Here is a 5815-nt window from a genome sequence, read left to right as displayed (position 1 = left end):
TCTGAGTTTTAGAGCCCTAACTGGTGACCATTCATGACCAGTTCATTAGGAATTTTGAGTAGTACTCCTTGCATAGCATGTTCATCTCATATGCACATTTATGACATTCAATTTCTCGTCAAATGCACATATTCGGGTTTGTGGTTGGTGTCACATGCAGGGAGGGTCTTGCAAATTTCCCTTTCTTATTACTTTACACCCATTTAGCTCCACATAAGCCAAAATTGCCTTTTGACCCATTAGCTACATCCCAAACTAAGCCTGCCTAGTCAAGCTAGTTAGTATGTTCTTCTGCGGTATATTTTTCCTTTGCATTTTGGTCCGTGTTTCTTGTTTTGGAGTTGGTGTAAGTATAGAGAAAGAAAGAAAAAAAAGAGTATTGAAAAAAAAACGGAGAAAAACGTGAGAAAGAAGAAAAAAAAAAAAGAAGACAAAAAAAAAACGAAAAAAAATGATGAAAAAGGAAGGCTGGAACGTGAACAGTAAAAAAGAAAAAAAAAAGGACATTGTGAAAATGAAAAAGAGTTGAGAAGATGTTCGAAGATGTTCGAAGATGTACAATCGAAAAGGGTTGTTTGTTTCAGTTAGTTATTTCAGACGGTGTTTAAAAAAGGAAAGTTTGTGACCGTCTGACTCCTCCGTTCTATCCCATATTTTTTGAGGAGATTGTGTTTTGAGTCTAGTGAGTTTTTGTGCCAAAGGAAGGGCACTTGTACTTAGTCTTTTAGTCAGTTGAGATTCGGACGGTCTTATATGGTCCTGTTAGGAACTAGCTTGACGCTTTTACCTCCACATTTCCATAACTTGTTTTGCCTTTTCAAACCTGAACCTCACTATTCCCATATTATTTGCAAACCCTCGGCTGTGACGGACATTATCGGTTGGAATTTGTGCATTAGTACTTGAATTGTCTTTCATTTTTGTTGCATGCATGCTATGTAGGTCGCAGTTAGGTGAGTGACTGTCTTTTCTTCTCTCTTTTACATATAACATTTGCCCTTTGCTTCATGAGAGAAGAGTGACCACGTGAGAGTCCAGTTTTGTTGGTCTTGCAAGGTCGATAGGTCAGCTATATTTCGAATGCGACTTATAATTCGTTTGCGTATTGACTGTTTAGCTTTAACTGTTAATTTTTGTTGCATTAAATTGGTTCAAGTAGACAAGTTAAGCTAGCTCTGAGTTATCATTTCCGTTCCACTAGTTTAGTTTTGAGTTTACTCGAGGGCGAGTAAAGGTTCGGTTTGGGGAGATTTGATACGTGCCTAATGTATAGTCTTTTTAGCCTATTTCAGCACGTATTTCTATGCATATTTATACTGTTTTTATGGTATTTTGCCCCGAATTGGCTACTTTGGTGGATTTTGTCCTTTTTGTAGGAATGACCGCGAAAGTAGTGGAACCATACTCCTTTTCGTCCTTTTTGCATGCATTTAGAGGAGACGGGATTGTTCCAGAGTGAGATACTGCATTTGGAAGCGTCGTGGCATGCATTACGAGGCACTTAGACGCAAGCGTGAGCTGAAATGAAGTCTAGTCACTCGATCGAGCTGTTTTCCACTCGATCGAGTGGTTTTCACATCCTCTGATGGTCGATCGAGTGGTTTTCCCACTCGATCCTTAAGTTGCACAAAGAGTTGTTGCTCGATCGAGTAGCTTTTCAGTCGATTGAGCTATTTTGGCTGAGAGTTGGTCGATCGAGTGGTTTTAATCCACTCGATCGAGTGGTTTTGATGGGTTTGGGCTTTAATTAGCCCGCGTGAAGTTTTATTTCGCTAAACTCTTTTGCTTTGCTATTTAAGCACGCTTTACTAGGTTAATTAGGATCATCTTTTCATACTATCAAACTCTCTACTGTTAAACACTATTACGTTGCTTTTCTTCCTCTACTGTTACTTTATTTCGAGATTGCTTTTACTCGGATTTCGTGTTCTTTACGCCGGATTCGCTTGGATTGTAATTCCTTCCTCTTTCTTTAATAATAATTGATCTTTTATTGCTTTAATTCTTCACTTTCGTTATAATTAGTTTCTGCCCTAATTTTCCTTATTGCAAATTATTGTTTATTCATTATGTTTACTGCTGGAAAGTTAATTGCTGTTAGTTTAATTAAGAATATGAGTAGCTAAACCCCTTTCATGTTGGGATTAGGGGATCTGCGGTAGAAATGTGACGATGTAGTGAATGAATTAGATGAATTAATTACGAGACTCTGTCACTATAGCAATTTAACTGTAATTTCCGACCTAGTTGAGTGCACGCTTCTATGTCACCCTTTAATCTGGCTAAAATTAATCATGGATCGAAAGATTGGACTAAATAGGTCTGCTATAAACAGTAGACTACCCTAATGAGGACGAAAGTTAAGTTAGTGGTATTTTAGGATAGAAAGTGGACCGAAAGGACCTTTTAACATCCGTCTCACATCTAGTTCGTCTGAATCATTTACAGCTGAGTCACTGGACTACCGTAGTGAACCGAATTCCCGACATGTCCCTCTCTTCTTGATAGTTTAATCATATTTTATTGCCTTTACTGCCCTTTATTTTATTTCTCTTCCTTTCAAACTTCGTAGTTTAGAACCAAATTCAAACATCCCCCAATTGTTACCATAGGTTTAGAAGTAGACATCTATAATTACATTACCTCCCTGTGGATTCGATACTCGACTGCCTCTACTACATTTTAGTTGAGACCGTTAGGTTTTATCTTTGATAGGGTTGCGATAGCCGTGTCAGAAAGCGGAGACCATATCTAAATAGGTATAAATAAAAGCAAACCCACCATGGACAGATGGCATCAGCTTTTTGACCGGGTTCATGAATGGCGATATCCACCCTGTCGCCAAGACCAAGTAAACCCTTGATCAAAGGGATGTCAGCATGGGTCAGGGCGGAGTCACAGTCATGGGGATGGGTGGAAAGGCCCCGGGAGGGAAAAAACGGGACTGGGTTTCGATCAGAGAGTGTGGAGGTTGAAGATGAATGTCAAGTTTTGCCCATGGTGGAAAAAGGAAAAGGGGGAATTAAGAAGAAAGGAAGGGGGAAATACCTGGTGAAGAGGACGACGGGAGTGAAACAGTGAAGCCGGCAGAAAAAGAGAAAAGGGAGAGATGAGAATAAGGGGAAGAGTTTTTGGGGAAATAATGGAAGTGAGTAAATGAAGTAGGGAGGGAGTGAGATTATAAAGGAAGAGAGAGAGAGGGGGGGAGGGCGAGAAATGAGGAGGAGGGCGGCAGTGATGATGAATTTGTATGAAAATGAGTGCAAATGACGGCTTAGGGTTTTAGCTGTTGATTACGTAAATTCCTTGTTCGACACCTCGAAGCGTACTTCACAAGAAATTTGGGGCAAACTGTTTGGGCTAAATTTTTGCATAATAGGGAAAGCCCACTTAGTAAGGTTGTTAAGAGAATGGGCCTTGAGGGGAGGTATGGTGGAAGTAGAGTCCACGATTGGAGGAAGGGTAGGTGGGTCAAGATGTGTATGAAGAGAAACGGGGCCCACTGGGAAGGCGTCCATATTTAGGAAAGGGTTCAGGGAGAAGTCAGGAAGATCAGGGAGAATGAAGGGAGATCGTGTGTTATGGCAAGAGTTGTTATGGAAGTTGTATTCCTTTCCATAATCAAGGTAGGATACATCTAGGGTTCTTACCCTATAAATAGCCAAGGAAGCAATCAAAGGAGGACATTAAAGATCTCATACACACAATACATTGTGCTAGCTAGATTTACATTCCGTCTCAGTTGTACTCATCCTCTCATTCAAAGCTAATGCAATATTTGGCAAGGTACCGTCCCTCCCACGGTTGTTTCCACATTGGGTTTTCCGCGTCACCAAATCTTACGTGTCAATTTACATTTCGTGCTTTATTTCCTTATTTAAATATCGACATACAAACTATTAATCAAGCAACCAACGAGTAAGACCGCATTGACCTAAAACAACTAACCTGGTAAAAATCACCTAAACAAACAACACTAGGAAATCTCACATAAAATCTTTAATATTATATATATGTATATTACTAGAAGTAGGAATCACTTAATATTAGTATTTTAAGGGAACAATATTAATTTCTAGTAACCAAATTAATATTTGTATTAAGAAGGATTTCCTTAGTACAATCCTTGAGGAGTAGATCTTGCAATTAGATCTAAGGTTTTTGGGGCATTTGGATTACTCTTTAAGAAGACTAATTTGGTAAGAGACCAAATTAGTATAAACCTTTTTCGGCCCTCATGTAAGAATAATCGACTTTTTCTTCTTACTTTCTATTTTTGTTATGCATGCATAAGTTCCTTTTAGTTTATGACTAAACTAATAAACACTTAGTTATTAGAAGAGTCTAATAAGAGATATACGAATCTTTCAATTGGTATAAGAGCAAGAGTTGTTGCATGCATAATCGGTTTTGTTTTTCCGAGTTAATATGTTAACATGTAAAACTAAAAATTTGTAATTTATGAAGATAAATTCCACGAAAATTTTGCATGTTAAACCTTCTGGTCCTAAATTGATTTTAGGTCATTTTGATGATTTATGGTAATTTATTGCCCTTTAAAATGATTATTAGTATTTTTATTACATTTTATTGAGTAAAATAACAATTAAAATGCTTAAAATAGTTCGACTATGATTTGACCTTGAAATGTTTACACGACCTCACATGCATATTTTAAAAGTTGTATGTAAAATTTCATATAAAATGGTTTTATATAGCATGATTTATGATTTTTACATGTTAAAAGTCGATTAAATAGAGGTATTTGTGTTAAAAATGGTTAGACTTTGTTTCCGCCCATAAACATTTAGTATGTTGTCACATGAAATATTTACACACTGTATGTAAATTTTTAGATCAAATGATTTAATTTTGCATGATTTATGATTTTTAGATGTAAAAATCGAATAAATAAGGACTATTTTGACATAAATAGCTAAATTGAATTTTATGGCATGAAATTTTTTTCCAATATTATATATATGATATGAAAATCAGATCTAAAGTTTCATGTTAATTTTCGTATAATTTTATTGGTTATTAATTTTTATGGGATATAAATTGATAAAAATCAACTTTAATAGTCATTTAAATAAAAATTCGACTTTTAGGCTTAAAATTTGTCATTTACAGGCTCTAGAAACTTATTTAGAATTTTCAAAATTTTTATTTTGATTTATTGCATGATTTTATGTTTAATTTGGAATTAAAGGGTTAAAATTATGTTTTATACGATTTATTTGTGAAATAAATTAAAATTAATTAAAGGGCAAATTTTATTAAAATTTTGGGATGTTGGGAATTTTCCATCATATAAAAATTATAATTTTAAATTTTTCGAATTTTTATGTCTTTTTGGGAATTATTTTCTTATTATTATGAATAATAGTGATTAAAGAGCAATTGTATAATATCAAGTTGAATTATTGTCAAATGTTTAGTGAAGACTCAATTTTGAGTCCTAAGAGGTTAGGGTAATTAACTTGGACATATATGTGATTTATGTAATATTTTTTTATTTTAATAGGTTAATTGTCACAATAATCCATACAACCGGTCCATATATACGATATTAGCTTAAATAGGGCGATTTGGCACATAACATGGCATGTTTTATACATATATTAATGCTGCACTTTTAGTATGATTGTCATATTTTATTTTATGTAATTTTGAATTATGTAATTTGTACTTAGTATGTCCTTAGTTTTTAATTGGTATTTCCCGAAATGAATGGGGATATCGATTCAGTTGTAATTAATGTGATCTCGTATCACTTTTATTTTATTTAGTTTTATTTTATTTTATATTGTAT

The sequence above is a fragment of the Silene latifolia genome, unplaced genomic scaffold (genome assembly GCF_048544455.1).
Source record: "Silene latifolia isolate original U9 population unplaced genomic scaffold, ASM4854445v1 scaffold_345, whole genome shotgun sequence".
Lineage (NCBI taxonomy): Eukaryota > Viridiplantae > Streptophyta > Magnoliopsida > Caryophyllales > Caryophyllaceae > Silene > Silene latifolia.
The sequence above is the reverse complement of the archived record's forward strand: the minus strand, read 5'-3'. Positions refer to the sequence as shown.